Genomic DNA, 24,204 nt, shown 5'->3' on the forward strand with positions numbered 1-24,204 from the left:
TCTCTGCTCAGTGTCAGTAATCTTAAATCCAAAATATCGCCATATTACAGAGGTAGAGTTTTTTTTGGCTACCAGATCAGTGTCGATCTCCTCGCCATCCATCTTCGTTCTGGTCTCTCCGCGCTGCGCTGCGCACACAAGTGACCACTGACCACGCCCACGCACGCCACACGTGCACTGCCTATACTGAGACTGACCGAGACGGCACAGAAAATCGGAAAACTGTTCTCAGAAAGTATGTGTTCTCAAGTCCACACACTTATTTATTTAATATCGCAACATTTTGCCGTCATATAATCGCACAGGTTGACATCGCGATTGCGATTGCGATACGATTAATCGTGCAGCACTACTCCTGAGTAAAGACTCCTGTATGCCTGCGCACCCTTCAAAATGAGCACACTTCAGACCTAGGGAAAGGACTAATGAAGCCAGTGGCATTCCCCCGTCAGCCTTTCAGTCTGTTATGAGCCCTGATCGCTGTTCCTAAACAACATAAGAGCCGCATTACTTTTCCCTAATGTGCCGACAATATGTAATATTTTCCTGTGTCCTGACATCATACAGGACGCATGCGATGTGCTGAGCAGCGAGATCCGAGAACATACACGTGTCTGATTTTTCCCTGTTTTCCAGCACCTCAGTCTTTTCCTATACAGAGTTATGATTGGTGTGACCTGTACAAATGATTATCCCGACCGCACATCAGACAGATGAAAGCGCTTGTGACCTTCATTGAGCCATACAAATAGAAATCTGCCATTAGAGACCTCTTTAATTTCATAAAATATGCTCTTGCTGGCTTTGTGCACTTTTTATTTGCATAATACTTGTTGTACACCAGGCTGGTGTTAATTCACAGACATCTATGACAGCTCTAACTTGGAAAGCATTTACATTGGTAGGCAGGATAATTATGTTGCCTTCAAAGATGACTTCTTTTTGCCCAGTTTTAAGGCAGCATCACATACATGCTTTGTGGAGAAGGTAATGCATTGCGTTAAGCATCCAAGATGGCATTTGATCTGTTTTACCCAATATTTGTACGTGCTTCGTATTTTTATGCTGTCATTGAGTATTTTAGTACTTATTATTTTAATGGTTGGTTATTTGATTTTAGTATTTGATTATTTAATTATTTTAATATTTGATTATTTGGTTATTTTAATACTTGTTTATTTGAATATTTTAATACTTGATTTTTAAATTATTTTAATTTCAATATTTGATCATTTTTATACTCAATTATTTGATTACTGAAATAATAAAATGTTAAAATCAAGCAATAAAATATTTTAATATTTGATCATTTGATTATTTTAATACTTGAATGTGATTTTTTTTAAATACTTAATTATTTGATTTTAGTATTTGATAATAAAGTATAAAAATATAAAAATAATTAAATTATTTCATTATTTAAATATTTAAATATTTGATCATTTTATTACCCAATTATTTGCGATTAATTTAATATTTGATTGTGATATTTTATTATTTCATCAAGTTATTTGAATTTCCTGTTGGGTCATATCTATTTCCTTTTCAGTTAGGATGCTGCCATTGTAGGGAGTAGCTCACTAAGTTTGGGGACAGAGCCATTCATTTAAATTTCCTAGATTTCTCCGCATGCCACAGCATCCGTAAGAGGTCTTCCTCTTCTGACACGGATGTCAAAACTGACGCTTTAAGAGGGCAAGTGCTGTGTGTTCCTGCTCTCTTGTGGGGGGTTAGAAACTTATCTTTGTCTGATAGGGTGCAGTCCTCCTTGTGTTCATTTTTGCTGTAGATAAGACCGCAGGACCTCAAAATCACTATCCGTTTCAAGCTCTTTAGCGCCAGGAGAGCTTCGCCACCTCACATCAATCAGCGGATTAAAATAGCACTGTATACAGCAGTACATATACCTGTGATTACTCAAGCTGCGTTCAGCTTCTCAAGAGCAATAACAGAAATGTCCCTACCTGGCTGGTGTTTATCATTCTAAGACCTGCAATTTAAGACCTGGCTCTGAGCATTGTGGCGTGTCCCTCTCAGCAAGCAGTGTTTTGTGGATCGGTTTCTCTTGGAAGGTTTCTGGCATAGTCTCCGGCCGTGTCTGTACCCTGGAAAATGCTGCTTTCTCAGGCAGTATATGGAGGAAGACAACAAGGCATGTTTGAATCCAAAATATGCATAACAACATGTCTACGTAGGCGGTTGGTTGAAAGAATACAAATGGTGTCAGACAGAGCAGTTGAAAGTTGATAAATGTGACCCTGGACCACAAAACCAGTCATAAGGGTCAATTTTTGGAAATTGAGATTTATCCATCATCTGAAAGTTGAATACATAAGCTTTCCATTGATGTATGGTCTGTTAGGATAGGACAATATTTACCAGAGATACAACTATTTGAAAATCTGGAATCTGAGGGTGCAAAAAAATCGAAATACTGAGAAAATCGCCTTTAAAGTTGTCCAAATGAAGTTCTTAGCAATGCATAGAACTTATCAAAAATTAAGTTTTGATATATTTACAGTAGGACATTTAATAATTTTGACCCATACAATGTATTTTTGGCTATTGCTACAAAATCCTCATGCAACTTACTGGTTTTGTGGTCCAGGGTCACAAATGTCCTTAAATTTGAAAAAAAAAACAAAAAAAAAACTTGACTTGTCGTCTTGGCCATTTCGTACAAAACAATTTGTTCAAAAAAAGTCATACGAAAAGTAAGCATGAAGCTGTATGAATTCACAGAAATTTGCCACCAGTTAACAAAAATGTAAAATTTTTGAATTGTCATTAGTGTTGGATATTTTGAATATTTATATTTATATAGTGTTTTTAATTTTTGACTATTTTAAGTATTTTTATATTTTGGATTTTTTACTTTATTCTAGGTCACTGATCATGAAATCTGCGGACTTTCATCATTTTCTACACTGATTTTTCAGGATAAACTTTTGAGAAACAAGAACTATTAGAGTTATACTAATGAATTGGTTATTTTTAATTTTTGAAAATTTGAATATTTTTTTAATTTGAATAGTTTGAATATTTAAATTCGTTCTAGGTCACTGGTCATGAAGTCTTCTGATTTTCAGCTTTTTTCCTGCTGATTTTCCAGGAAGTCTGCGGAATTCTGGATTTAAATAATAATGGATTAAATATAATAACGGAACAATGGATTGAAATTTGGTAAAAAGTGTTTTAACCAAGATGAGAGTACTACACTTTTTATTGGCACTCATGTTGAAATTTAGCCATAGTTTTTAGGATAATGAGTAAAGAACCAACAGGCATGGATGTGTGCATGTATGCTGCTGATAGAGCTGTTTCCTGCTGCAGAGGGAACGGCAGTACAGACGGCTGGAGTGGAAGAACAGGTTCATTAGTGCCACAGGTCTGCGGTAGCTACACCAGCCATCGTCTTTTCTGAGCTGTTGAGTTCACTCAGTGTTTCAACTCAGCAGATTCTTTAGTAGTAAGTAAACTGCATGTACAGTATAACACTCATTTTAGCTGCTGGCTTATGTTCGTTTGTTTTAGTGTTTTGATTCTTTGTTTGCATGAGATTGTGATATGATAATGATAACTTTCTGGCCAGTAAGTGAGTAAGATTCAGTCGATTCAGTAGCTGCTCTGATTGATTCAGTGAGTTAATTCAGTGAAGGATTTGTCAGACTGATTCAAGCCAGTTTGAATGATTCATTATAAGAACCGTTTCTAAAGAGTCATTTGTCTGTGAATCAGACTACGCTGGTCATGCTGCATGATTGTTTTTGCATGCAGCCCATTAGAACAACTCAAAAGATTTGCACTGTGAATTGGGGCTGTGCGATTAATCGAAATCGAATCGAAATCGCGATTTGAGACGTTGCGATTTCCTAATCGCAAAGCCTGCGATATGGACGCGATATTACTCTGTTCCAGAGCATATGCATGACTGCCAGCCTTGAGTTGCAGTCTTACTAACCAATAAAGTGAGCTGAATTTACAGTAGCAAAAGTGATGCAGTAAACTGGTGTTCATGCACCAGTGTGTTATCTGTTGCTATACTTGATTTGGAATAACTTTCCAGGTTTGGCATCTTTTACTTGTATAATCTGACATAGTTTGAATTTTCAATTTAGAATATCTGAATATTTAAATTTATTCTGGGTCGCTGATCATGGAATCTGCTGACTTTTAAGGATTTCCTACGCTGATTTTCTGGGAATTCTGGATTTAAATAATGGATTTTAGTATAATCATTGAATAATGTATTTAATATGGTGAAATGTTTTAAAGGAGCTGAGAGTTACTTCACTTTTATTGGCAGATTAAACCATAATGAAATGTAGCTGTACTGTTTAGTTTAATAATTTAAAAATAATAGCAAAAGCTTTCCTACTAAAACAGGATAATTGAAAAACTTTAATAATAAGACTTAATTTGAACTATCTGTAATTTATTGGATTGTGAAAAGTTACCAGAAGGAAGACAGTTAAAACTAGTTAAAATAAATAAGAGGAAGGTTGTTGCGGAGTTATTCAATTTTGACAAAAGATTGTGAAGATTTATAATTTTTAGCAATTCACAGAATAATCAATACGGTTATTAGGAAAATAGACAAGCTCAATTCTGAGTTTATGCAGACTTTAAAGATGCTTGTATTGTGTTATGGCACTTGTTCTAGGAAAACATTTAGTGCTTTTCTATTTCTGTGGCCGTGTTCCTGACAATGGATGTTTGGGCATTTATGGAGCTGTCCAATAAAGATAAAACGCATAAAGAACTAATTTCCCAGTAACTTCTCAGGAAATCTTCTGGATTACATCATACGCCTTTGGGTTGTAATTAGCTCCGTTTCATGGAGTTGCATCCACATGTTTTCCTCGTGTACAGCGTTTGAGAATCTCCTGTCTGGTTCAGCATGGTTCATGTCTTAAATTTAACGGTGTAAGTAAACACAGTTTTGTTTCTGTGTATAGCTACAAATGCCTATGTATATAGAATATCTTCCACCGTCCCCCGAGGACCCCTGGGCCATCACTCTCTCTCCATGTGTGGTGTCATGGACAGGGTCTGTGTCGGAGAACAGCTGTGGGCCGTATGGCAGCGCAACACCCCCACATTCCTCCCCTCCAAGCAAGTTTTCATTTGTAGCTGACAGCTTCATTGGGCTTCTTTGTCCCCGGGAGGCCCCGGGGGTGGATGACTGTTGTTGTCTTTACCCAGGGAGCTCTGTTTCTGTGGCTTAGCAGGCCTCTCCATAAAGTTCTTCTTTTGAACGGGATGGTTTCCATGATGTTCGGTTCTTAAAACATCTACATCCTTCTAAAATACTCATCCAAGCATTTATTTGATCAAAAATGCACAAAAAACAGTGATAATATTAAAGATTATTACAATTGAAAATAACCGTTTTCTAAATGAATATATTTTGAAATTGAAATTTTTTTTTTTTTGTGAGATGGCAAAGCTGAATTTTCAGCAGCATTACTCCAGTCTTCAGTGTCACATGATCCTTCAGAAATCGTTCTAATATGCTGATTTGCTGCATAAAGATTTTGGAAAAATGGGAAAATGTTTTTGCAGTTTAGTGTTTTTACGGAAACCGGGACACACTACCATTCAAAAATTAGGGGCAGGTAAATAAAATGTCAATTTAAAAATTAAAAACTTTTATTCAGCAAAGATGCATTAAACTGATCAAAAGCGACAATAAAGACATATGTTTGAAAATTTTAGAAAAGATTTCTATTTCAAATAAATGCCGTTCTTTTGAATTTTCTATTCATCAAAGAATCCTGAAAAAGAAATCTATCAGGATTTCAACAAAAATATTAAGCAGCAAAAACTGTTTTCAACATTGATAATAAATAATAAATTAATAATAATAATGATGAATAATAAAACCCATTATTAATAATTGAGTACCAATAATAATTGAGCAGCAAATCTGCATATTTGAATGATTTCAGAAGAGCCATGTGACAATGAAGACTGCAATAATATCTGCTGAAAATTCAGCTTCGCATCACAGGAATAAATTAAATTTTAAAATAGATGCATGTAAATGTACTGTACATCCCATATAAAACATAACATAAATAAAATGATAAAATAAAATAAAAACTTTTCAACTTTTTTTTAGTGTATATCTTGAAGCAAACCACTAATAATTGTTAAATGTAATATTTTAAATGTATGAACATTTATTTTGTAATATTTAGGAATAACTTTTATTTGTATTATTTTGCATGTTATTTAAATTGTTAGCATCTTTTTATTATTTGAATATGTTGCAATTTAATGTGCTTCACCAGTCTCCAGTCATGAGCATGTGTGCAATCTGCTGTGCCATGGCTTCAACTAAAATTAATTCTCAGTCAAATCTGAAATTTAAACAGTTTATTGACACTGTTTATTTTAGCCGTTGTGCCATTCCCTGGTGATTTATGCCCCTTAGGAACAGGAATGTCCAGGAATGTTTCACACCCAGACTTTACCACAGTCTCCACCACAAGCAATATTAAATCTGGACAGTTATAGGAATCAGAAAGAGTCGCCTGGTGCTGATTAAGGCAGGATTTTTCAGAGGGAGAGAGGGCAGAAGGACAAAGTCAATGCAGAGTTACCATTTTTTACTAATTAAAAATGGACTATTTGAATATTTGTGTATGCTAATTGGTTTATCATGTCTTTAACTTAGCAAATTCTGTTGGGATCAGTAGTGAATAGGGATGCTTTGTGTTATAAGTTGCTGCCTATGTTAAGCATTTTAAATCAATCGTGTATGACATTCTGTTTTGAGTGCAACCTAAGAAGTCAGCTGCCTATCTAGGTCACTAGGTTTTGGAACAAAGCAAAGGTCACTGTCTGAACCAGTTCTGCTTTACTAACACTGTGAATTTGATTATTGGCAGGCCAAGAGGAAAGGAAATAAATCTTTGTCCAGCTTTAAAGAGCTCCGCAAACCCTTCTGGAAGAGGTGAAGCGGCATAGCTGTATGCTTTACTCTTATAGGATTGAAGTAAACGGTGAGTCATTAGGCGAAGGTCCAAAGGTCAGTGCCATCGTGTCACTGACAGCTTATACTAAGGTGTGCTAAATTTGAAGAGATTGCCAACTCTGTCAAGCAGATGAGCCGTGTGTTAAGAGTGCAATACTGTTAACAAGACTAAAGTTGCTAATCTCATCATCCTACCAGTGGCATTGAGAGCCAGAGGGCAAAGTTCAGCTTTGAATGGCGAGCAGTTTGAGGCCTACACTATATAAAGGTTCCAAACTATGGTTTTCACAGTGATGCCATAGAAGAACCATTTTTGGTTCCCCAAAGAACCTTTCATTCAACAGTTCTTAAAAGAAACACTTTTTTTCTTAGTGTGAAGAACATTTTAAAAATCTAAAGAGCCTTTTTCCACTATAAAGAACCTTTTGTGGAATGGAAAGATTCCATAGATGTTAATGGAACCATAGATGCCAATAAAAAACCTTTATTTTTAAGAGTGTATGTGAAGACAAGCCATTGGTTTCAATCACATTTTTAAGAACTTCACAGTTCTGGTTCTGATTACAATTTTAGTAACACTTTTTGTAGGTAACGTACGCTTTTCTGTGGCCGTATACACAGTTGAAAGGTTAAAAGTTTACATACACCTTGCAGAATCTGCAAAATGTGGATTATTTTACCAAAATAAGAGGGATCATATAAAACGCATGTGAAAAAAAAAAAAAAAAAAAAAAAATTTTATGTCCTAAATAAGATATTTAACATACTTTACATAAGTTTACATATAGTCCACAATAGGACCGCTATTGTGGACTATATGTAAATAAATAAATAAAATCTGTGTGGTCATATTCAGAAACCAATGAAACCGAAACTAAATAGAGCGTTGAAACAGGAAGTGAAGTAAACAAAAGAGAATGTCAAAATAAGGATCCACATAACAACATAAACTTGACAATAAGATCGTTGCGCTATTGATGGCCTATATGTATAACAGTTAGTTCAGGGTCCGGTTGCATAAACCGCTTAGACTAGTCTTAAAAAGTTAGTCATCTAATTTTTTTTCTTTTAAGACTGGTCATAACTTTTTGAAGTCAGTTATAAAAAGGGAGAATGGTGTAATTTGAATTCAGACTTACTTTTTGGATTCAAATTACACCATTCTCCCTTTTTATAACTGACTTCAAAAAGTTATGACCAGTCTTAAAAGAAAAAAAATTAGATGACTAACTTTTTAAGACTAGTCTAAAGAACTCTCTTGGCTAGCTACTAGTTGATGAAACTAGTTCTTAAGACACAGTCTTAACATAGTGGTTATGTTTATGCAGCTGGTCCCTGATCTTCTAATCTGATCTTCTCACCTGCGCGCCTTCTAGATGGGCTGTCAGTCAGTGCAGTTACATTGTTATGCTACAAGGTGGCATAAAGGGACGGTCTTTGAGTGAGTCTTTAAACCGTTCATTCAACTACACGTTCAAAAACGCCGATTCATTCAAAGAGAGATGTAATGAAACACGCTGTTGAAATCTTTAACTTTGAGGGCCACTTTAGAAGGCTCAGCTGACCAGCAATTCGTCGATGCTAAGACGGATTTCGCTTTCCTTGGACATGACAACTTTTTTTCACGAATATGATTTGGCCTGAAGGACAGACGCAGATAATCGCACACGTTCAGTCGATCTCTCTCTCATTCACTGTCTGTTTAGGCTTGTTAAGTGCAAATCTGCGGAGCCTCTGTACAAATCAGCATGATACACATTGTTATTATTATGAACTAATATTTAGTACACATGCACAAAGTGTAAAATGAGAAGGACATTACCTCACGAAAAAAGAAAATACGCAAATATCGCGGTTGCTGCGGTTTTTGCATTTATCTGCGGTTGGCTCATCAATAGTGCGGTATTACGATTAGAGCCTGACCGATATGTGTTTTTTGGGGACCGATACCGATATTAGGGAGTAAAAAAGGCCAATATCGATATATCGGCCGATATTCTTTGTGTATATTATAGTACAGTACCAGTCAAAAGTTTGGACACTTTTCCATTCGTGTGTCCAAACTTTTGACTGGTACTATATATAGAATACAGTATATACATAAACGGAATATATATACATAAACACATTTTTTGCAATGATCACTCAAATGTGGTGATCAAACACTTATAATGACGTGACAAAGATATGTAATGGCATTTAACAATTTAACAAACTTTATTATCCAGTTTATCCACTTTATATGAGTCTGACATCAGTGCACTGAACAGTAAAGTTGAAGTTTATTTAACTATTTCAATTCAATTCCATTCAACTTTATTCCGTTGAAGTTTTTCACTTCGGAACATTCATTCACGGATTTGAGCTACTGTCTTCACACACAGACGAAACTTACTAGAGAAGTGGGAAGTGTGACATGATATACCTCTGTAAATAAATACAATATAAATTCAGGTCTCGCGCACTTTAATGCCCTTTGAATGTAACATGTACTTTCCCTTGGAACTGGAATCATGTCGGAATATCATGTGAAGTCCACTTCGTAGGGCACTTACGGTCGAATAAGACAACGCTTGAATGCTGCTGCCTGAACAAGAGACCTCCTTACTGAAGTGAAAGTGTAGGCTGGTGTCACTATCTCACGAACGTGGCGGCAGATCTCCACCAAATTCGGGGGATCCCTTCAGCTCGAGGAGCCCTCTCGAACACCACCATCTGTGCGTCAGTAGCCCCCCGGGATCGCCAGATCGGTCAGCGCCCGACCGCGAATTTAACCACCCGTAACTCCTGGACCCCGGGGGCTATTGACGCGGGGGTGGTCTCATTCGAAAGGGGGCCTCGAGACATACACTCGATTCGGCGTTCGAGAGGGTTCCTCGAACTGAAGGGATCCCCCGAATTTGGTGCGGATCCGCCGCACCGTTACGTAGATATGGCTGTTGAAAGTTTCAATGGTATTCCATACACTTAAGCTTTAAAGTGTTTCATCCAGGTCGCCAGTAGCAAACAATGGATCGCACTCTGCTGGACAAACTACACAATTACACCATTTACAAACATTTTATCTGCGTTTTATGTTCTGTAAAAAAAATGTAATATCGGAGGCATATTCGCAGATACTGATATATCTGCGACAGGCTCATATCAGCCGATAAAATCGGCAAAACGATATATATGTTGGGCTCTAATTACGATATTGCGGTTATCGCGACAACCCTAGTCCACAAGACAAAATAATAGCTACATTTATATTGACCACATTCAAATGTTTACATGCACTTGATTCTTAATACTACGTATTGTTACTTAGATGATTCATGACTGTGTTTTTTGTTTTGTGAGAGTTGTTCATGAGTCCTTTGTTTGTCCTGAACAGATAAACTGTTAAACCGCTGTTCTTCAGAAAAATCCTTCTGAAAATGTCTTTGGTTTTCCAGCATCTTTTGCATATTAGAACCCTTGCCAGCAGCGACTGTATGATTTTGAGATCCGTCTCACTGATGCTCAAGAAGGAAACATGATGCATTAAAAGCCTTTTTGAATTTGAGGATCAGGGTAAATGTGACTAAAAAAAATTAAACAAACTAAGAAAAACCTTCATCCTGTTCAAAGGTTTTTACGCTCGTGACTCATTTTAAGTTGGACGTGATAAAAATAATGACTTGCTGTGACAGATTAATTGAGTGAGTTGTAAGATTTTTGTTTTAATATTATTTCAGAACATTTTAGTATAGGATTTTTTTTAGTGGAAGAATGAACCAGTAACGGAACAGAATGTCATTAAAATCTTTTTAAAAGTCTTTTTTAAAATAATTTTTTAACCAGTAGAACCCAATTCCCAGCCTTACTCATAAGTCAACTCATTCCGAAATCAAGACTTATTCTGCATGGCTGGCTGTTGTGTGAGCCAAACTGGGGAGAGCTTTCGAATGAGTGATGGCACGGTTCGGCCTGTGAGGTCGTGGCCCAGTGAGCAGTAACATAACCCCAATCAGAAGCACTGACGTCGGTGGCCTGACTCTGCTCTGCTGTGCCTGCGTGTAATGTGCTGTGATGAGGTCAGTCCGGGGTCTGGACACAGCGTCTCTGTGTGCCCTCAAACCTCTGACTGGCTCATCCATCTCTTACTGGATTATGGAATATTAATCCCTGACCATCATTATCCTTAAAACAAACAAACCATTTTACCAACGTCAGCAAAACAGTTGCTTTTTTTGCCAGGGCCTTGTTCTTTATATGTGGATTATTGTGTTAGCGGGTGTAATTTTTCAAGATTTGACACAATCCTGGATTGGTCCATCAGTCATCTCACAGTTGTCGTCATAGCAACAGATCCAGAAGATTAAACTAAAATCAGAAGCAGGTTTATTTAATATAAACAGAATTTTTATTCTGGCTTTAGAAGAAGGTGACACTTGAATCAACATCCTAATAGATACTTTCAACAAGTTCATTAGGACCTCAGAGGGTCCACTTAACGTTCGTGTCAGAGGTGTCGGTTGGAAGTTGGGATCTCAACTCTCTCCCAATTCACAAATCAGCTTTAATTAGAAGCCGTCCTATCCAGAGACTCGGTCTCACGCGCTCGGATGTGATGGCATTAATGAACATCTCGCTTAGAGAGCGCTCTTTCCCGTCAGCATCCCAAGCAGCACATCTAATTAAACGTGATGAAGACTGGACCACCTGAGGAGGGAGAACAGCCAGTCTCGCTCGCCGAAGCTGTGAATGCTGGGAGTCGTTTCCCTCTGCCTTTTGCTTTACAGATACAAAGTGCTTACTCCTAAAATGGTTTCTTATTAGACTAAAGGTAAAGTTCGCCAAAACCATTCCAAATTATTTTTTCCCTTAAAGAGAAGTTTAGAACAATATTGACACTGTTCCTTTCTATGCAATGAAAGTGAATGGTGACCTGGAGCTATAAAGCTTTGAAAATGACAAAAAGCACCATAAAAGTGTGATAAAACTGATCTGTATGACGCATGCTTTTTACTTCATGTCTTCTGAAGGCATACTTCCACCATTCGTTTTTATTATGTGGAACAGAGCAGACCTGATATTCTTCCAGAGGTTTGCAACAGAAGAATGAAAATTGCAGGCAGATTGCTCCTTATGACTTTTATATGCTGTTTAGTACCTATTTAGGATACAAGGTCCAACATTGTCCCAAAAAACATAAATTTTAGCACAATGACCATAAGGATGAAAGCAGAAGAATCAATACCAGGAAAAAGTATGGACTCACCTGCTCTTTTTCCACACAATAGTAAAGTCCTTGGAACTTTGAAATAACACAGATGGAATATTAGGGATTATTTAATGACCAAAAATGATAAACAAACCAAATCTCTCTTATATTTGAACTTTTAGATTCCAGTTCTGCTTAATCTGGACCTAAACCAACTTTATGAGGTGCATCCTGAGATGCTTTTTAAACTGTATTGAAGGAGTTCACATGTAAGCCGGACACTTGTTGTTCAGGTTAATGTATCCATTTTATTAAATTAAAATGAATTAAAATAAAAAAAATATTAAATTATTAATTATAAAAAATACAAATACATGGGTATATTTCATTTCATGTTATTGTATTTTATTTTTTATTTTAAACATTTAAACAAAAGCCTTTATTTCAAAAGGTTTTAAGATCATGAGAAAAGTGTGTCTAGACTTTTGCCTAGTTGTGTTGGTCAATATCTCTGCATTTGTCCCACTCTAATGTTGTTTCTGCTTTAAAACTAGTTCTCTTAAATGATGCAAGAAGGAATGTTCCCATTTACGCTTGATGCCTCCATATCCACCACAGTTTTAAGTTCTCTGAGGACTTGAGGTACAATAATCTAACAAAATAATTCAGCATTAAAAAAATGTTAGGACTAACGTAAAAGCGCCATCCCAGATTATTACATTGTTTTGTGCGTAATCGTCCCCCTCCTTTTATTCTGTCTGACGTCAAACGTGACCGTGGTCAGCATGATAATCTCAGGACAAAGAGACCTGATCACGCACAACAAACAGGGAGGGATGGTCAGTATGTCAGTGTCTCAAATCTGAGATTGATGTCAAACATTGGTGGTGTTGAGTAACATGAGTAGTGTCAGTGTTTGGAAATCAAAGGCATATGTTGATAGTGCCATTTGCTATGTTAACCGTTACTAGTACTTTGCCTCATACTGAGGGATTTGAACAATTTTATTACAGTATTGAATGTTGGCGTAACTCATCTTACACTGTTTGTACTATTGACATGAATGATACCTCAGAAAACAAATGGCACACCTCTCTTTAACAAGCCATCTGATATAAGTGATCGAACCTGCGATTTTTCGCCTGACGGCTGATAAACTGACAAATAGTCCTAGAAGTTTGCCATATCTAGGGCCAAAAATGACTTTTTAATTAGTGCACTTTTGTCTTGTTTAAAAACAAACAAAAAAAAAAATATATATATATATATATAAAACATGACCAATTTTGTGAAGGAACATTGCATAAGATATTAAGACTTGTTTTCGTAGATTGTCTTGAATATTTAAGTGTATTTTGCCTTATTTTTCACTTGTTTTAACTGATGTATGCTTCAAATAAAATGGAAAAAATTAATAAAAAATCTGCCAGTGCACTGCAACAAAATATATTTGTATTAAAGATATACAATATTGTGCATTGTTGCTTCTCAAGTACATTTTTTTTTATACAAAAATTAACAATGGCATATATTTTGAGTTGTAGCAACATCTTGGCAACCATCCAGAACACCCTAGCTGTAGTAACATGCCACTGCTTTAGGAACACACTATGCTCAGAACTCCTTTAGCAACTTACAGAAACCTGCTCAAAATCAGGCAGAACACCTTAACACCACTAAGCAACACCTTGACAACCATCCACAGTACCTTAGTAACATCCTAGCAACCATCCAAAACACCTGAGCTGTAGTAAGCTTTAGCAACATGCTATAAAACACTCATAACTCCTTTGCAACATACAGAAATATGTTAAAACCCAGTCAGAACACCTTAACCGCCATATAGCAACGCCTTGATAACCACCCACAGTACCTTAGTAACACCTTAGCAACCACCCAGATCACTCTAGCTCTAGTAACATTCCACTGCTTTAGCAACATACCATAAAACACTCAGAACTCATTAGAAACATATAAAATCATGCTAAAACCCAGTCAGAACACCTTAATGTCTTGACATTGACCACCCACAGCACCTTAGTAACATCCTAGCAACCATCCAAAACACTCTTAACAGTATTAACATTTCACCACTTTTAAAACATGCTATAAAATACTCTGAACTACTTGACAATGTACAGAGACATGTTAAAACCAAGTCAAAACACCTTAACAACCACATTACAATGCTTGACAACCACCCACTTAGTAACATCCTAGCAACCACTCAAAACACCCTAGCTATTGTAACATGACACTGCTTTAACAACATGCTATAAAACAGTAAGACCTTCTTAGCCACGTACAAAAACATGTTAAAACCCATTCAGAACACAACCACATAGCAACGGCTTGACAACCACCCACAGTACCTTAGTAACATCCTAGCAAGCACCCAAAACACACAGTACCGTATTGGCCCAAATATAAGACGACCCTGATTATAAGACGACCCCCCTTTTTCCAGATGTACCTTTTGGAAAAAGGCTTTTTAAAAACCAAATCTTGTTTTTTCTCAGTATCTGAGACATACCATAGAACACACTCAGAACTCCTTAGCAACATACAGAAACTTAATACCTTAGCAACGCTTTGACAACCACTCACTGTACCTTAGTGACATCTTACCAACCACCCAGAACACCCTAATTGTAGTAATATGTCACTGCTTCAGAAACATGCTGAACTCCACTCAGAACACCCTAGCAACTGCATAGCGACGCCTGGGCAACCAAACACTGAGCATTATGGTGGTGTTTTGCACAGAAAATCTTGGTTATAATGTTGTTAATCTTTGTCACTCCAAACTAAACCATGCACGTTTTCTTTCAAACTTGGAAGTGTCAAATTTTGTGCCATGTACTTATAGTACTAAACAGGAACCAGTCTGGACCAGACATAAGATGGTTGACTCGACCGTGAGTTTTGGGTGGGACTGTTTGGATTTGTGCGGGTCAAACAATAGAAGACAGTGGGATTGTTTGGAACTTACTAAAAACAGTAATTATTTAAAATGCCCCACTTCACTTTTAACTATGTTCACTTGTTTCTGCTCCATTCAGGCTGAACGCATTTCAAGCATGAATGCGCTCATTACAGTGTCAGCACTCTTCTGAAAGGGCCGTCTTTACACACCATTGTTCTTCTCTCATGCAATCAGACTTCTGATGTTTGGGCTCCTGGGTTAGGTGACCTCTAGGTCGCAATCTCCTACCCAAAGCAGAACAGGATTGTGGGAAACAGGGCCAGGCCTGAAGGAGCAGGAACAGCCCTCCCACACAGCAGCGACGTATTGACCAGCTGCCAACACTACTAGAAGCTTTAGTTCTGCAAATGCTTTGCTTTGGGGAATGAGTTGAGAAAGAGGAAGAGAGAAGCAGGTCCTGCGTATGCCCTCATTGGCCTGTCAATTCAGCCTGCTGCTGATGCCAATGCCTTTGTGCAGTTTACTGTAAACAAACAAGCTTTTCTCTGTAAGTGTGTGGCTATTAATCACACAACGAAACACGTCAGTTTGATGCCCATTCACTTTTGTGGCACAACCGTGACCATTACTCTAATTAGAGGACCGTGAGCCTAAACATTTGTGAAAACGATAGTTTTTAGCCTATCTAAAAACTTTAGCCTAGTTTTTATTCATAAACAGGCTACTGTATGTCAGTACTGTATGCAAATTGTTCCCTGAGGCTTTGAAGAACAACTGAGTTTGAAATGCAGTTAAGTGAAGTTACATTTATTTATATAGTGCTATTTACAATATACATTGTTTTAAAGCAGTTTCACTGTAATGACAGTAAAATTACACTGTTAATGTTGTAAAAATCATCAGTTATTATGAAACTAATTTAATTTCAGCTGTAAAGCCGCTCTACAGAAGATAATAGTGCTATTATTCAGCTCAATTTAGTTCAATGTTGTTTCAGTTTATTTCGATGACTGTCAATTTTGTAAAGTTGATCAATTATGAAACAAGTTCAGTTCAACTATTAGCACTTCTACAGAAGGCAATAGAGTCAATATTCAGCTTATAGTGGTATCAATGCAGTTAAATCGAAAATATTACTGATTGTTAATTAATAAATAGTGTTATTGATATAATGTTTTAAACTTTTTTTTATTGTATAAAATATATTTTAGTGCTGGGCACCGATTAATCGCGATGAATCGCATCCCAAATAAAAGTTTTTGTTTACATAGTATATGTGTGTGTACTGTGTATATTATGTATATATAAATACACACACATGCATGTATATATTTAAGAAAAATATATTATGTTAATATATTAAATATATTAATATATGTTAATATATTAAATATATTAATTAATATATTAATTATGGGAATATAAATATATACATGTAAATACATGTAAATATTTTCAAAATAAATACTGTGTGTGTGTATTTATATATATATACATAATAAATATACACCGTGCACACACATATTATGTAAACAAAAACTTTTATTTTGGATGCGATTAATCGTTGCCCAGCACTAAGTTAAAGGGTTAGTTCACCCAAAAATGAAAATTAGCCCATAAATTACTCACCCTCAATCAATCCTAGGTGTATGTGCGTCACTTCTGAGCCACGCATGCGCAAATCTGACCTCATTCGTAATTCCCCCGGAACTGCTTCCGTGTACAACAGTGAGCGCAAGCTAGATTCAAGTGATTATTACGTTTTGAATATGGATATTTTTCTTACAAAAACGCATCGATTCGCTACAGGAGGCCTTTGTTCACACCCCGGAGCCGTGTGAGACACTTTTTTTTGTGGAAGGGTGCTTTTTATTTCACGTCTTTTGAACCGAAGGAATGCAACACCCGCTGAGTACAACGATAGAGCTTGAAAGATCAAAGACAATTTTTAATATAACTCCGACTGGATTCGTCTGAAAGAAGAAAGTCATATACACCTAGGATGCATCGGGGGTGAGTGAAACGCAGCCTCATTTTCATTTTTGACTGAACTAACCCTTTAATAAAATACATTATATATATATTTTTAAAAATAAAAATAGTGATGGCAATACTTTACACTTATGTTTAAATGCATTAGCTATCATGAACTAACAATTAACAACAATTTTTTACAGCATGTATTAATCTAGGTATAATATATACTCATTGTAAAGTGTTTCCAAAAGCGGCTTTAGGACTCCATATTGCTTATTTTCACAGTTTTGAACCTCATCTGATTGGACATAATCACTGGTATACAGTGTACAGAAATCCATTTTACAAATGAGCTTGTCAATCAGTTTGAAACGGTTCACGCAAAAAAATTGAGATTGTGCAATTGTCATTGTTATATTTAGCCCTAATATTTAACCAAACCAATGCACCCAAGTGCTTTGCACAGTAGGTCAGAGGCATAAAAGTAGAGTAGTGACATTTTATTTTAATATTTCAGAAATTCAGCTCTGATCTTATAATCGAATGCATGAGGTCCTTCATATGAATTCACCTCCTGCATTCTTAGCAGCACTACCTGTCATCCACAGGCTTCCTAATTGCTGGTTTGAATTCCCTCGCAGTATGGGGTGGGACTATTTAAGAAAGCCGCATTTATAATTAAAACATCGCTTCGATGAAAGTAATGGGTATCTCTTGCTTGTCATAGAACCTATAGTGGCAGTACCATTACATTTGCATTTTTGGGGAGCCTCCGTCACTTTAATTCAGCAAAAGCAGAGAGAAGACTGGAAATTATGGGGGAGGAGCTGGATGGAGAGGTGGCACGAGCCAGAATTTAAACTTAAAAATCAAGTTAAAAATGAACACATTCATAACATTTTATTTTCTGAAGAACATGTAAGCGATGCTTTTCCATGCAAAACTTGCCATCACAATGCTAGGGTGTTGATATGAGAATGTTAATTTGGTTTTTGGGATGCTGTGTGGTTGCTGGGCTGCTTTTGGGTGGTTACTAGGCTGTTTCTATGGTGGTTTCTTACTGGCCCAATATTTTCGTAGCTCTAAACGTTTGGAATGAGATGCATGTCCAATGCTCATACTTATGGTTAATGATTCAAACAAACTACTAAACCTAAGTATGAGCATTGTATGCTTGGTAATTATTATATTCCAGATGCTGACTTTCAGGAAGTTGAGTAAAATTGAGATAATTTCCCAAAAGTGAGCACACTTGTGTATAAACATTACTCCCATATGTGGGCAATTTAATGTACATTTCTTAATTCTTAAAAATAAAATAAATCTTAATTTACCTCATAGCCACTTTGAGGGTCCTTTTGAAGTCTGCTTTATTGTAGTGAGGATAAGGGCTTAAAAGGAGAGACCAAGGTGGTCTGTGGCTCTTATAAAAGCTTATAAAATGTTAAATGTCATAAACCAACAGATTTATGACATTTTAAACATGCTGTGTAGAGGTCCTGCGATAACCAGGCAATGATTGGAGCACAGATGTGATTCTGAGTGACAGCTCAATCTTAAGATCCGTTCACATGATTCCTCATCAGGGCGCCACTTTCAGAAAGGTGATTTTTCTGCACTCATCAAGCGATTATATGGGATCTTTAAAATGCCACAACATACAATTGTTTGCAATTTAAGTTACAGGAGAACTATACTGACCAGTCACTGGATGATGTTGGTTGTGCGCCATTTGAGAATGCTTTTTAAATTCAAATTAAATTCCTGAATTTGAATTGAGGTAGCAAACAAGTTGCAGAATTGTGGTTTGAATTTAAATTTAAGGAAGTAGAATTAAAATGAATTAAGTCATGTGACTGTATTTTTTTTTTTTTAACTAGACGAGCAAATTTTGTCAAACTTTGAATGTAGGTTTGATAAAGCCTCCTGTATTGTATTTGCTACGCAAGTTTCACCACAATCTACTACATGCCTTTTGTCATCTGATTGATAGTTCACACTTTTTTTTAGTGAGTAAAAGGCATTTTAGTATAATTGTAAGAATGTCAAATTTAGGTCATGGTTCAAGTGTTGTGAAATCTTTACTTTTTTTTTCTTTTTTGCATTTCTTTTTATTTTTAATTTATATTTATTTGTTTATTTTTTAAGAATAACTTTTATATTGTTAGTAGGCTAATGTATTTAAGATGAACACTTACTGGACTGAAGCAGCTTGATTTACTTTGATTATACATCATTTTTTAGAAAAATCATACTAAAATGAAGCAAATATGATCAAATGTCATCTTACTAGGACGTTGGGAAATAGAGAGGGACAACTGATATTTCTATCCGTTTTCTGAAAGTACTCTGCTGAACTGTAAAGATTTCATTGATTTGCATTACAAGCTATCAGAATTTCATAACTGGAGGCAGTTCTTCAAATCTGAATTTTGCACAACCCTGGATTTGAAAATATTAAGGTCAATCTAAATGAATAAAAGGAAATTGAGGCATTCAGGAAATCTACATACAGTTTGCTAGTTCTTTTAAATACATTTAAAAAAAGGATTCATTATTGGCAATCATAAACCTGTTTAGTTGCAGACCTTGACCTGTCATTGCACATTGAATGCACAATTTGAATTGTCCTATTATTATCGGCTGCGTTTTGAAAGGTCAGTGACAAACTGAGTCGGTGTCTTCGCTCCATAGAGTCCAATGCATTGGGCGAGTTGACACGAGTCATGTGAAAGTGCCTTCGGAGACCCTCTTTAGATTCTGAGGCCTGCTGCGAGCTTTCGAAAGCGAGTTTCTCATTTTCGGTTCTAACCGTTGTGGAGTAAAGGTTATCTTTCCACTGTCGTTTTCTCACCTCCTCGCAGTGGAGGTTCAGATGAGACACGACCCTGAGCGATATGTGTGGAAACCAAAACAGGCCTGTTATTGTTTCACAAAGGATCATGGAAAAAAAAAAAAAAGAGCGCTGAGGCTTTTATGACAGGAAGTGAGAGTCCTGTATTGTAACACACTGGCCCTCTCGCTGCGAGTTGCCATGGAGCTGAGTGGTGCGCGTAGGAAGAGCTTTGGAAAGAGGCAGGCTGGCCGCGTCACCCCTCCATCCTGAATTGCTTTTGTTGTTCTACAGCAAAACTTCATTAACGCTCGCCCATAGCGCTGGGAAAGGAAACGGCCAGGCTGTTAAACAAGCCAAACATGTTGGTGTTACGAGTGAAGGTTCATCCTTCCTGCTGCTAGAGGAGATGGCCTGGGTCAAGCGTTCTGAACATTAGTCCAGCTGCTAAGGGGTCATAGCCATACACATCTGCGATCGTTGTTGTCATGCCATAGACGTTTGCTTCTGGCCAGATTAGATGCAACTGGAGGGGCTTTGGTTGTCAGATGGGATCCAGATTTCATGAGCTCATCGCAGGCTCAACCAAAAACCCTTCTGGACCCTTTTAATGCCACAAATGTGGAAATGCAGAACAAACAGACTTATGGCGGGCTTCTTGCAAAAGCTTCGTCACAGTCCACTGAAAACTGAAGCAGCTACTTGTTACATGTGCTTCTGTGAAGGTAAACAAGGAGGAACATGAGCTGATGGTTAATAAATTGTGTTATGGTAAAGTACGTACAAAAAAATACATGCAAATACTGGATTGCCATTTCAATAGCAGTCTTATTTAACAAATTACACTTTGTTTTGATTTTCACAGCTTAAGTTAATAGAAATGCCATTTCTTGTGTGAGGAAAACATTAGTGCACCCCTAATGTTTATCACTACTATGTCTAAACTTAGGCGTACCAGTCAGTAGATCCAAATTAGTAGGACATCATTAAAGAGGAATAATAAACTTGTCTAGTTTGGTCTTAAAGGGGTCATATGATGGGATTTCAAGTTTTCCTTTCTCTTTGGAGTGTTACAAGCTGATTGTGCATAGATAAGATCCCTGAAGTTGCAAGGACTAAAGTCTCAAAACCAAAGAGATATTCTTTATCAAAGTTAAGACTCTGCCACGCCCCCCTAAAACGGCTCGTTCTAACACGCCGTACTTGTTACCATATGCCACGAGCAAAAGAACTGCCTGAGACCCCCAGAAGGAAGGTTGGTGAAGTTTATGAGACTGAAAAGGGATTTAGAGCCTTTTCCAACCTTTTTAAAAAATGTTATTTCAATGAACGTAAAACTGTTTGTACAATTGGGGGATTCGAATCAATTTACTGACAAACTGTATGCAGGAAACCCCTCCAGTATCACACAATTATAATAGTTTTACATGGAGGAATGTGCAAAAAATTGATTGGTTTATTGATTGTGTGTAGTCCATGTAAGAAAGTGATCATTCACTCAAGAAAATGAAAGGCAATCGTTAAAAAAAAAATAATATTTTTTTTTATAAATTGTTCATCAAAAACTGCTCACATTTCAGTACTGATATGCCAACATATGGTGAAAAAGGATAACGTTTTTATAGGTTGCACATAAACACTTTTTCCAAATTTTTTACAATTTTTGTTATGCATGTCATTTTTTTTTATCTTGCTTACAAAGCAGGTTTGAATAGTGGAAAAAAATCTAAGTATTTAATTTTTTCACTATACACTTGTCTGACATAGTGGTATATATTGTGTCACTGTAGAAATGTTAACCAGTAGAAATTCTGCTTTATCGTTTGTTTTGTTGTAAATATATCTATTCGACTGTCAGGCAGGGCTGTTTTACATTAATAACTTAAAAGAACAGGGAGTAGTGTAAAAATACAGAACAGGACATGTCCCAAACAAGTTAAGACAAGGAAAAAGTTGTTTCCAAGGAGTGTAACTCAAATTGGTGTTTAGTGAATCACAGTTACATATGCATATATTTCTTATTTTGTGTTATGTTCATTTTGCTGTTTTTGGTCTTTTGTTGTTTTAAATGTTATGCACTAAATTGTTGTTAAATATCACTCCACCCCTATTTGTAGATTGGTGAAGTTATGACGGATTACTATATCTGATTAATATCTCAAAACCCGGTTTGAGTGCATTTTATTTTTGCATTTGCACATTTCAGTGTCTGAGCAATCAATGTTTCCCAATTTAGTTTCTTGTGTAAATGTGTTTTTGTGACCGCGGTGCATTCAAAAAGTCTTTGTAAATGCATCTTTTGTTGGTGTATATGTGCCGTTTTGAGAGTAGTGAGTGAGAGGGAAGCAGGTCCTGTTTTGCCTGTTATCTCATGACCTGAACTGGCTGCCAAAAGCAGCGTTATGCAAAAGGCTGGGAGGAAAAAGAGAGTCTGGGAAGGTACAGATTTGACGTCAGAGGTACCCACATGTAAGACTTGGCTAATATCTGGTAATTAGCTGGAATGTGCTGGTTTATTGTACAACGTTTCACCTCTGTCAGCTCTCTGAACGAGCCTCTTTGTTTTCAGCTGTGCTACTTTTTCTCGCTTGGGAAAGTGATTCTTTTAAAAGCTTTCAGGCTCCTCGAGGGGTGAAAGTAGTACATTAGCGCTGACGTTTCCAGTGTTTCGTCTCCCTTTATATCTGTCAAAATAAAATGAGAAGAAAGAGAAAGGCTGCCTGTCTCTCTTTTTCCTGGATGGCTCTCCAGATTTTGCATCGCCACCCTCCAGAGCATTATTTAAAGATCTATTCATTTTTACTGGCAGTTCGATTGGAGTTTAAAATCTTCACATCGATAAAGAAGCTGGATGCCAGCCGTTCCCTCACCATCCTGTTGCACGCTTTCAGAAGTCTTTACAGCCTCTGGCAGGACATTTCCAGGTACTCCTGATCCGAATCCCATCAGGCTGGAGATTCCTCATTCATAATGCATGTTCTTTCTCTTCAGGACTTCATAAGCTTCCACATTCAGTAATGAATATTGCCTTCACCCCGATGGCAGACATGCTAATGGCATATAACAGTTGGATTTGTATTGTCTTTTGTTCCGTATGAGATGATGATGAGTGGCCTTTTCTTATTAGAGATGGATCAGGATGGTTGGTTAGTCATACGCCATTTAACTTGTCAGATGCAGATTTTACACACAAGTAAGCAAAAATGTCCTTAACCCAATATTGAAATGTAATGTATTGTTCCCATGGTATTCCAATGCATGCACTCAAAAGTATACAAATTAGATCACACAACACAGGCTAAATTGCAGTTTTCAATTTTGTTAATGCTTTAACATCTGTGTGTGATGTTTATGTAAACCCATATTTAGTATTGTTTTTTTTCCTAGTTTGGAATCTGCCCGAATTAGCTAGTTTATTGTTAGTTAAATATTTATTTCTTAATATATTTGCACAAAAATATTATAGAGTTTGATTTCATAGACTGATTTTGGCACAACAGAACTTATACAAATATTTGTTTTGTGATTGTATTTATTGTTTACTAATCCCATGCTGTCCATGATCATATCAGAAGTAATTTGCAACTATTTTTTTGCTTATGACCCTCCAGTTCAGAACTAGATAAATTAGTGATTATTTTATTTTATTTTATTTGTCTGTCTTTATGCTTGTGCTTTTTAAAAGGGATAAATTAAGAATTGCAACTTCAGGACAGGATTTTTAATGCGGATTTCCATGCTAACTATCGGTTTTGCTGTTCATCCTCTTTTAAACCATGACAGCCATTTAAAGCACAGCTTTTGTAACAGATTCACCTTTTTAACAATAAATTTGATGATAATGGAAAAAATAATAAAAATCAGTGTCACACTTCAGTGTTTTTTTTTTTTGATTGTTTCTCCATGTTAGCATGCGGATGGACATTTTTGGCCATTGTAAAGCATCTCACTGTTTTTTCAACATCTTGAAGAATAAGTGTTGTCAAATATTTTGTCAAAATTGAATTTTGAATTTTACGGAGCAGCAGAAGTTTTGTATGAGTGAATGTGTGCAATTTAAAGATGAGCATTGCAGTCCCGTACAGACTAAAATTGGAGTGTGGTGTTTCTGATGAGTTAATTTTAGGGTCCACGTGATTTCCCATGAGCCGATCGGCCGGTTATTAGTGGAGATTGGTGGAACAGTGGGATTTGGGGCAATTGCAGCACAAGTGTGTTGGAAGAGGGGAAGCCTTTTTGAAATCTTTGATGTGTTTTTAATGCTTTTTGCGGTGTAGTGCCAGCAGAGACATCGCTGT

The 24,204-nt window shown here is 36.6% G+C and overlaps 1 long non-coding RNA gene across 1 annotated transcript; it reads left to right on the plus strand.

The window, feature by feature from the left end:
* The first annotated feature begins 6 nt into the window (after positions 1 to 6).
* LOC107754001 (uncharacterized) lies at positions 7 to 23,091 on the plus strand. The gene is made up of 3 exons (XR_001641532.1): positions 7 to 359; positions 11,180 to 11,186; positions 23,081 to 23,091. It is a non-coding gene; the product is annotated as an uncharacterized LOC107754001 (long non-coding RNA).
* Positions 23,092 to 24,204: the final 1,113 nt, after the last annotated feature.

The sequence above is a fragment of the Sinocyclocheilus rhinocerous genome, unplaced genomic scaffold, assembly GCF_001515625.1.
Source record: "Sinocyclocheilus rhinocerous isolate Xijiao unplaced genomic scaffold, SAMN03320098_v1.1 scaffold1554, whole genome shotgun sequence".
Taxonomy (NCBI): Eukaryota; Metazoa; Chordata; class Actinopteri; order Cypriniformes; family Cyprinidae; genus Sinocyclocheilus; species Sinocyclocheilus rhinocerous.